Source organism: Coregonus lavaretus (genome assembly GCF_964263955.1).
Source record: "Coregonus lavaretus genome assembly, chromosome: 20".
Classification (NCBI taxonomy): Eukaryota; Metazoa; Chordata; class Actinopteri; order Salmoniformes; family Salmonidae; genus Coregonus; species Coregonus lavaretus.
Genome location: NC_140007.1, coordinates 23,257,185 through 23,263,620, shown reverse-complemented (window position 1 = coordinate 23,263,620; position 6,436 = coordinate 23,257,185). Strand labels below are relative to the sequence as shown.

Genomic DNA, 6,436 nt, shown 5'->3' with positions numbered 1-6,436 from the left:
CTATGAATTTGAGAGTGATTACATTTATCTAGCCCCATCCCTTAGCTGCTTGCTAAAGTGTCTGAGAACAGGCAATTTCATCAGAGTGAAGCACCGTATAATATCAGTTTTTATAGATAAGTAGCTAGGGAGCACCAAGAATAAATGCATATTGTATGAAGGTTAAACAACTACAAATCATTGCTTCTTAGACGGAAGACATAGCAGCAGCTAATTTGACTTTTAAACTACTTTACTGCATTCATTTAGTGCTTCAAGTGCCTGTTGCTTTTATGGAACCTATCAGACCGAGTAAATGTTTGCATATAGTAAAGTTATTTATATGTTACTGAGTAGTAAAAGGCATGCTTTATCTTAAGGAAGAGTGATCATTTGAATTAACCATGATATTGATATGCACATGTCATGCCTGACTTTGTATGGCTGACCAATCTGGGTTTATTGAGGGTCACTACAATATCTGCTACCTTCTGAAAACCATTGGATATTACAACAATGACAATATTACGACAGTATTTTTATTTTGGGAGGTACATGTTACATCAGAAACCAGAGGGAAAAATAGTGAATATGGGTATTTATCTGAATACGTTGGAACTATTGATGCCTAGTGTCTCTTTAGTTATACTAGCTATTGAGATTTTGGCCATTTGACGAACTAATTTATAGATATGGCCCAGAGTTTTTTGTGGTAAGGTCATGTGATCAGGTTAAACTCTGGGGCCTTTGTTGCAGTAACATCGGATGTTCATTGAAGTCGAGGTAAAGGTGGGCACGTCTAGGGTTCTGATGTGCTTTGATCCGTAGGAGTTTGTTCTCCTCTGCTTGGCAGTGTACTGCATGACAGCACCCCATTTCAAGGAGTCCTGTTAGTCTGTCTCCTAGTCATTGTTGCACTTATTGTGTAGTCTTTCTTCTGACCTCTGCATCTATACAGGCATACAAAGATTGCTCTAAACAAAACGCTTTTAAAGCTACAGTCTGGGATAGTAGTAGACTGCCCTGATTGAAGCTGTGAAGATGCCTGAGAGAACATCAGGACAGAGGTTGTCACTGTACACAGTAAAAACAGAAGTGTTAATTTAACTCCTATCGAGTTGAATTTAACTCTGTTTCAGATAACATTTGGTCCCACTCAAAATCAGTGTAAAATGTACTCTTTGGTCAGTGTAAAACTTTTAGAGTTAATTCTACTCCATATTGTGTAAAAAATAACAATGAAATGTGTCAAAATATTTAACACTGTAGTTTAATCACACTGTTGAGAGTAATATGATTACACTGTATAGAGTTAAGTCAACTACAATTTTACTTTAAAAAATGACACTTTAAAGTGTAATGATATTTACTTTTCATTTCTCTAGTGTTTTTTTTTTTTTAATTTAAATCATATGATGTAGTGTTACTGAATTATAGAAATATCAATACTATCAAATAAAACAAAGCACAATAATACAAGATGAGAGCACCCACATTTATTGAAAAAAAAAAAGTATAATTTCAATGTCTGTGAATTTACATTGTACACCCATTGCCTTGTCTATGACAGAAGTATAACATCATAAAAATGTTCACCAGAGAAAGCAATATGGCACAACAAGGAGAGCTGTGTCATTTCCTCCATATGACCTTTGTATGTCAAAAGGTCTAGGGTAGTGCAGGTTGTCGACATGAAAAAAAACTAAATCATGCTTTGATCTGATCACCTCATATGCATGGAAATGTTCTTGAAAAGTTACTGTAACTAAAGGCACTGTGAGTAGTAACAGTTTTTCACACATTATCAGAACTGACTCAATCTGATAAAACAAGGGCACTTCAGAGTCAACTTCGCCACAGATAACCAAGTGTGGGCGATAAACATACCCATTATGTTTAGCCCAATTAACCTTCATAACCTGAATGCTACTGGGCACTTGCATTGCCAAAGCAATTTCAGAACCTCCTTTTACCATATTTAAAGCCACCATTTTTCCTGGACCAATATCTAACCGACTAAAAGTCGCCAACTATATGCCATATGATTCTGATGCTTTTTTGCCAGCGTTTTGGTAATATTTTTAAACGATTTAAGCTGTTTTTTGAAAAAATTATGTTTGCCTTCATACCTCATACACCAACTATGAAGTACAGGCCCTATTTTCTGGATGCAGTGGGGATAGTGGATAAGAAAATGGTGCTTTGGTAAAAGTTTTTTCTGAGGATACAACTTCTTAAACAGTGTATGGTGATCAACAATCAAATGTTTTAAATATACACATAGACCTTGAGATAACATGGGCGAGAATATAATGTTAATTATTTGCAATAATAAAAGAAGCAGGCCCCAGTGTTGGTCAGTAGAAGTTACCAAATCTCCAAAGATAAGAGGAACATTCCTAAGTAAGCACCAGGACTGAATTGCATTCAGTCCCAGATCATTAGATCCTTCACTTAAATTAACAGTCACAGGCCTGTTATTTCTCTCTGTGAAACCATAATCAAAACTTTGTATTCTTGAATGTATTTCTCCTGATGTAACATGTTTTTCATTCAAATACAGAAATAATAACTTCAATTCGTACTGGCCAACCCCTTCTAACACATCATGCATCACATCAACTGAGAAGTTCTTAGTTGTGTGAAAATACCTCAATGAATTTAATATGCATGACCTTTTCACACCAAAAACATACGGAAGGGATGGATTACAAGCCATTTCTTGACAGTGAGCAGTATGCATATCTTTGGTGCGTAAAACTATTTTGGAAGAATCTTCAGAGAATTCTGTTTGAAAGTCCTCCTTTTCTGCTAAACAGAACCTGCAACAGTACCTTGCACTGAAAGACTCCACCAGACCAAACAAACTATGCAAACCCAAATTATCACCTGTTACCTGTACTACAGTGCCACGTACATAACCACTGTATAATGGAATCTCAATACCATCGCTCTCTAACACTTTAATGTCTCGAACAATGGGAGCAAAAATTTCACTAAAACCATATCGTTTAACATCTTGAGTATGAAATAAGGCGCACAGGTGTATGTTAGCCAAAAAAGAATTCCATTTTGGAGAGAAGTTTCTTAAAGTAAAATATACTCCACCCAATTTATGAATACCTCGCTTGGAACCCAATGGGTTGGCGACCTCAAAATCATCATAGAACATCTGGACCTGTATTGTCTGCTTCTCAGTTGAGAACAGGGGGTGACTTTTAAAAAAAGATCCATCACAAATATCTCTCAGTCTAGAGTTGCTGGTAGCTGAGCTTTGCATTATTTCTGCAAAATACTGACTTTTAAATATTGACTGCAGTGTAGATAAAATTGGAATATACATGAATTTATCTTGAACTACTACCTGATCATATGTTCCAGTCTTTTTATTTCGTCTTGTGTCAAATCTTGAACCAATCACACATTCAACTGGTTCTACTATTTCCCACTTGGCAGTCATAAATTTTGATCGCTTGTATTCCGAATTTAGAACTGTGAAAGGATTCTCTAACCCCTCAAAACACGCCTCAACTTTCTTGCACATTTCTGTTTCTCTTTCATTACTAAATACATGCTTTATCACTGTTTCTTTAGCATGCTGATGAATATCTTGAACAATCTCTTCCATGGAAATCACTACAGTATTTACTGTACTTTGACCAACACCTGCTGCCTTTAGATCAGAAATAACAGCTGCACAACTATTTACAATGTATGGCGAAGATAACTCTGACTCAGCCTCTAAACATTCAGTCGACACTTCAACATGAGAAATATTACTGGTGTTGACGGTACTTTGAGGGTCTGAAAGATCATCTTCTATAGAATCTACTAAACTTTCTCCGTGGCACTTGTTAAGATGTTTTCTAAAACCAGAAAAGCTACCAAAAGAACGTGAGCATCCTTCTTGACCACATTTCAGAAAAAGAGTCCTGCCTGTACATAGCCCATGAATTATCTTAAGGTGCTTAACAAGGTTGTTTGGACTTCCATGGTCACTTTTGCAAAGAAAACACTTCATAGTTTTATCTCAACTAACGCACCATTCTTGCTCGCAACTCAGCAACTCTAGGAGTCTCCTTTGTTTCCCCCATGTCGATGTTATAGATGGTTGTTTGCACAAAAGTGAAAAAGCTGCTCAAGGAAGAACTGTATGACGTACCAAATACGTAATGGCCTTTAAAGACTTCGTCAAAAGCTCCTACTGAACCTGTTGCCTTGCATGGAAGAGCATGCTTGTCAACCACAATGAAGTAGGAGTGAATGCTGCTCTGTGTGGATCCCTGGGCGAGAAGGTAGGGCTGACTGCTTTGGGTGATGTTGTCAAGATGCTGCTGCACACTGGTTCCAACCTACAAAAAAAACACATTCAACAGAATTGTTTTGGTGACTAACCTCTGACAATAGATAAGATCACCTCAAACTGTGCACAAGATTGAGATGATGGAATATATATTTTAAACAACTGTTAAGCATACCTTTTGAAATCTGATGAGCTGATCTACAGCTTGATATGCAGACATCTTTCCCGGCCTCTTTCTACCTTGTGCAGATGGTGGTAGCAAATGTAGCAGCAGCAAGATGGCAGACATGTCACTGTCCCAGCCTACAAATAAGTAAATAAAAACCTGGTTAACATTGTGCCGTAGCATAACATTCTTATTCACAACTTGCACCATTATGGACATATAATGCACACCTACATTATCCACATAAAAAGTAAAACAGTTCATTCATACCATTCTCAACTTCAGCAGCTGACTCAGCATTGCGCATCAAATCCAAGAGTTCTGTGGTGGATACAAGTCCATGGCTTTCCTTTATTACTTTTGCTTTGAAAGTGGTTGGCCACTTCTCCAAGAATTTGTTGGCTGTGGCCTCACCAAACAGAAGTCTGAAATCTTGTTCTATCTGCAATGTAACACACAAAGACAGAAATAATGAGTGTTACCTTATTCTTCATTGGATATTTTTGGTGATGCAGTGAATTAAGTTGTCATACCAGTCCTGGTGTGTCCAGAAATCTTGGGAAGACCGAGAAGACATCTGATGATTTGGCTTCATCGTTGACCATTGCTTGCCGATATATGAAGGTCATTTTCATCTTCTCACGGACAGTGTTTTCATCAGCAGAGTGTCTCAAAACAGCAATAGCTGCTTCCACATCCTCATCAGATGGCTCTCTGTCATAGGTGAAGGGCTGACGATCACGGCCTGGCCCACCAACTTAAGACAAAATACAGTGTTAAGAAATCCTTTCTGTACAATTCACAGGTCACCATTATAATTACATGTCACTGATCAGAAAACATACCTTTAGGAGATTTGCTGACTGAGGCACCTCTTTCCTCTGCTGTTTTTCTTTGTATGGTCTTCAATCGCCATGCAAGGTATCCGGAACCACTCTCCGGATCGTAGTAATGATCCTATATTATTATAAATAAATTATAAAGGAGTACTATTCCCATTTCATAGAGTGAATATGTGCATAATGTTGCAATAACCCATTTACTTACATATCCATGTTGTGAGTATGGGTCTTCTAGATAGGGAAACAAAGCTACTATCCCCTGTGCATACATCACTCTGACACTTTTGGGGGGGGATGTCCTAGCATATGAATTCAAAGTTAACATCACACTGAATTGATATTGCACAACACATTTTACATAATTAATAACCGGAAAATAATAACAATGTTTCTTTACAGCCCATCTATATGCTTAATGCTTACCCATGTGTTTCTGTCATCTCAGCAGCAAGTATGTTGATCATCTGTCTTCTGGTGGCATCTGTCAGAGATTTGGTTTTTCCATACTCTTGCATAATGCGTTCACCACCAGGCTTTGATGTTAGGATTTTTTCAATCAGCTATAGGTGGAAAGAAATGTGCTTTCCGTAATTGTAAAACAATATGTAATGCTGTCACATGATGAAACAACATTCAGATTGGACTTAACAGCAATGTTCACCACTTACTGCTTTTGCCTCATAGTTTATGTGGCATGGCCTTTTAGGCTGGCTTCCTTCGCCAGCCGCTACTTCTTCAACATCGTCACACACAGTGAAATTCAGAATGATGGTGTCATCAGATGTACCCGAGCATGATGATGAATGAGAGGTATCTGTTCATTATGAAATTTGTGCAAAACATAGAAACATATTACAATAAACTGTTATTTTTAAGACAATAAAGGTTCTCATTCTGGCCTTTAAACTAAAAAACTAATTGAATGAATGAATACCAAGTCCATTGCCCAGCATGATTCTGAAAGTTCCAGGTGACTCCTTTACTAATTCTTCAAAAACATCTGAGTCAACTTCTGTGTCAGACTGGTCATACACCTTAATGTCTGGCTTTCTGCTTTCTGGTATGTTGAATTTTAGACACACTGTTAAAAAAAGAAGAAAAAAAAAGAAAAACATGCATTCCCTTCTCACAAGAATCCAAGTTCAT

General features: G+C 37.4%; 1 long non-coding RNA gene across 1 annotated transcript; it reads right to left on the bottom strand.

Moving 5' to 3' along the window:
- Window positions 1–1,455: 1,455 nt before the first annotated feature.
- On the bottom strand, window positions 1,456–5,030 carry LOC311148293. Its single transcript, XR_014614878.1, has 4 exons — window positions 4,982–5,030; window positions 4,719–4,890; window positions 4,458–4,585; window positions 1,456–4,331 (listed from the first exon to the last, which is right to left on the bottom strand). It is a non-coding gene; the product is annotated as an uncharacterized lncRNA (long non-coding RNA).
- Window positions 5,031–6,436: the final 1,406 nt, after the last annotated feature.